The sequence below is a fragment of the Myotis brandtii genome, unplaced genomic scaffold (assembly GCF_000412655.1).
Source record: "Myotis brandtii unplaced genomic scaffold, ASM41265v1 scaffold738, whole genome shotgun sequence".
Lineage (NCBI taxonomy): Eukaryota > Metazoa > Chordata > Mammalia > Chiroptera > Vespertilionidae > Myotis > Myotis brandtii.
Genome location: NW_005370932.1, coordinates 43,668 through 47,821, shown reverse-complemented (window position 1 = coordinate 47,821; position 4,154 = coordinate 43,668). Strand labels below are relative to the sequence as shown.

General features: G+C 38.8%; 1 pseudogene; it reads left to right on the top strand.

The window, feature by feature from the left end:
- The first annotated feature begins 1,147 nt into the window (after nt 1-1,147).
- LOC102252659 lies at nt 1,148-2,291 on the top strand (annotated as a pseudogene).
- Nucleotides 2,292-4,154: the final 1,863 nt, after the last annotated feature.

The window sequence follows — 4,154 nt, the reverse complement described above, 5'->3', positions numbered from 1 at the left end:
ATAATGAAATCTGACGACAGTTGCCTTTTTAAAAAAATATATTTTTATTGATTTCAGAGAGAAAGGGAGAGGGAGAGAGAAAGAAGTATCAATAAGGAGAAAGAATCATTCCTGCACACCCCCTAGTGGGGATTGAGCCAGCAACCCAGGAATATGCCCTGACCGGGAATCGAACCATGATCTCCTGGTTCATAGGTCAATGCTCAACCGCTGAGCCATGCCAGCCGGGCCTACAGCTGCTATTTAAATTTTACTAATTATATAGTTAAACTCTATATATGATCACCTTAATCTTCTTGTCACTTGTTTAAACTTTTTTGAAAATGTATTTTTCAATCCAGAATTATAAAGGCTTTTAAAATTTATTCTGATAATAATATGTACAAGAATTAATAGCCCAACTTTTTTGAAATACTAGTTCAGAAATTCACACAACTTGTAAACTTCTTTTTATAAAAAAAATATTTTATTGATTTTAGAGAGGAAGGGAGAGGGAGAGAGATGGAAACATCAATGATAAGAGAGAATCATTGATCAGCTGTCCCCCTCAGGCCCCTACTGGGGATCGAGTTGGCAACCCCGGGCATGTGCCCTGACTGGGAATTGAACCACCGTGACCTCCTGGTTCATAGGTCGATGCTCAACCACTGAGCCACACCCGCATGCTACCTCAAATGGTAACTAAATAACTGATTATGTTCCTGGGATGTTCATAAAAAATGAGGGGTGGTGCCCTGGCCAGTTTTGCTCAGTGGTTAGAGTGCTGGCCTGTGGACAAAAGGGTTGCAGGTTTCATTCCCAGTACCTCGGTTGCAGGCTCACCCGGGAAGCAACCACTAATCGATGTGTCTCTCTCACATTGACGTTTTTTCTCTCCCTCCCTGTCTCATCTCCTCCCTCCCTTCCATCTCTTTCTAAAAACAAAACAAAAAACAGTGAAAGGTGGAATAATAATTTCACAGTATACACATATCAAATCATTATGTTGTACACCTTAAACTATACAATGTTATATGTCAATTATATCTCAGTAAAATGGAAAATTGTTGAGGCCCCTGACTGCTTCTTCTCTCCCAGCCCCTGCCTCTCGAGAACCATGTACCCTTTGGTTCAGACAAAAAACAAACAGCAGTTGGACAGGAAGTGAATGGCACTGAAACAGATTTCCAACATCAAGTGCTTGGGGGTTGGCAGAAAGTTCTTGAACATGACAGTGTTGGAGTGAACTACAAAATGAAATTTGTTATCTACTTAAACCACCAAAAGCAAATGCCCTGTACTATATTGGCTATCTGTTTTTTTAATAGCAAAATCTGGTGATCATTAGGCTGCCTCAGCAAGTGGCCTTGTTGTCATTGTTCCAGATGCCAGCCCTCATGGCTGAAATGTTAAAGAAGTAGATGAGTCTGGCCAGTGCTGCTCGATGGTTGAGTGTTGACCTATGAACCAGAAGGTCATGGTTCAATTCCCAGGCAGGGCACATGCCCAGGTTGTGGGCTCGATCCCCAGTGGGGGGCGTGCAGGAGGTATCTGATCAATGATTCTCTCTCACCATTGATGTATCTCTCTCTTCCTCCCCCTTCTTCTCTGAAATCAATAAAAATATATAGTTTTTAAAATAAAGGAGAAGGTAAGAGCTGGGACTTTGGCGCTGGTGCTGTTTTATGTGGATGTCTCTGGAGATCCTTGGAACACTAAGCACAGAATGTACTCATATGTAACAGAGGAGCTTCCCAACTCATAAATGACAATTAATTTCCCAGTGGACCCCCAAAGGATGTCTATTTTTGGCCACTCTATGGGAAGCCATGGAGCTCTGATTTTTGCTTTAAAGAATCCTGAAAAGTATAAATCTGTATCAGCATTTGATTCAATTTGCAATTCAGTGCTCTGTCCTTGGGGCAAAAAAACCTTTAGTGGATACTTTGGAACTGATCAAAGTAAATGGAAGCCTTATGATGCTGCCCATCTTGTAAAGTCCAATCCAGGTTCTCAGCTGGACATACTAACTGATCAAGGAAAGGATGGCCAGCTTCTTTCAGATGGACAGTTGCTAGCTGACAACTTGTAGCTGCCTGTACAGAAAAGAAAATTCCTGTTTTTTTATTTATTTATTTTTAAATCTTTGTGGTTGAAAGTATTATATATGTCCCCTTTTCCCCCTAGTGACCCCTTCTAGCCCACCCATGCCCCCAATCCCTGTTGTTTTTAGATTGCAAGAGGTTATTAATCATAGCCACTACTTCATTGCAACCTTTATCACTAATCATGCAAAATAGCTACATGCCTAAAAAACCTTAGATAAGAGAATCTCTTCAGGATTATAAACATTGTAATAAACAGAATTGTAGAGGAAACTATTTCAAAACAGTGTGTTTCATAATGCTAAAAATGCTTCATCCTGTGTAGTTGAATCACTTTCTGAATAAATATATGAAACCTGAAAAGAAACACCTGGGAAATTGATGAAGGTGGAATGATTGATTGACTAACCGTATTTTTCTGTCAATGCCAGAGAATGACAGTCTTGAAGGACTCAGAATTTCTGAACATGTTCCTTTAAGGGCTCATAGTCCTGGGCATCTCTAATGCATCTAATTGGAGCACAGGGAGAAATCGTGCTATTGCCAATGGAAGCAAGGATGTTGAGGAATCGAATGCAACATTAATACATACGTACCAGCTAAGGGGTTAGTAACCGGGATAACTTTATGTCTGACTGAGGTTACCTGAGAAGAAGCAGCACTTCTATTTAATACCAAACACTATACTATAAAGGAATTATATGTAAGAAATTGATGTGCATTATTTAAATCTTCTCCAGACAAATGTAACTTTAGTTCAATAATACCTAATAATAAAACGTTAACATATTTTATTGCTTTTTGTGTATTAGGAAGAGATATCTACACTCATAGTCAAAAGAACTCAAAGTACCAGCTTTGCCACTTACTGCCAGTATGTCCTTGGTATGCCCTTAGATGAGTTACTTAAATTCTGTGAGACTCAGTTTCCTCATCTTTAATATATGGGGGTAATAAAACCTAAATCCCAAGCACAGTGCCTAGAGCTCAATAAATGTTCATTGCTCTATTAAATTTAAAAAGAGTTTTGACAAGCTCTAGCAAAAATGGAAACAAATTGTCAGATTTTGCTTCTCCAATGTCAAAAGTCATTAATAAATTTATCAAGTTCATGTATCACATTGCAAAAGAACTTAGAAAAAAAATAGAAGTAAATGTTCCGGTTCTAGAGACACAAAATGTTAGTGAAAACAAACAAACAAGTCTATGATTTTGAAGAAAGACTCAGCTGCCCTGTCCAGGTAGCTCAGTTGGTTAGAGCGCCATCCCAAACCACCAAGGTTGTGGATTTGATGCCCCATCTCGGCATATACAAGAATCAACCAATGAATGCCTGGATAAATGAAACAACAAATCAATATTTCTCTCTCTCCCTTTCTCTCTCTCTAAAATCAATCAATAAGTAAATAATTAAAAGAAAAGAATCTTCCCCTTGTGAGGGAAAAAGATGCAGTAAAGGAGCAATACAGTGCAGTGGGGAATAAGAAAAGGTTTTGGAGACCATTAGGGTCACAGTCTAGCTCAGGGGTGGGCAAACTTTTTGACTCAAGGGCCACAATGGGTTCTTAAACTGGACCGGAGGGCCGGAACAAAAGCATGGATGGAGTGTTTGTGTGAACTAATATAAATTCAAAGTAAACATCATTACATAAAAGGGTACGGTCTTTTTTTTTTTTTTTAGTTTTATTCTTTTCAAATGGGCAGGATCCGGCCCGAGGGCCGTAGTTTGCCCACGGCTGGTCTAGCTCATTTATTAGTGTATAACCTTAAGCAAGAAACTTAATACCTTTAAGGCTCATTTTCTTTATTGCCAGGCAAAGGAGAATAGCATATTTCATTGAACTTAATAGTCTGTATATTGCCAATTAAACACAATGCTTTCTTATAAGGTAGAATTTTTATTTCATAGTTATTTAAAGAGCTCCTTTAAAAATATTTAGATAGATTTTAATCATATCATTCTCATATCACCCTGATCCTATATAATAAAGAGGCAATATGCAAATTGACCACAACACCCTCACAAGATGGCTGCCTATGACCAGGCCGGCAGGGGGGTTAGTGAAGGAT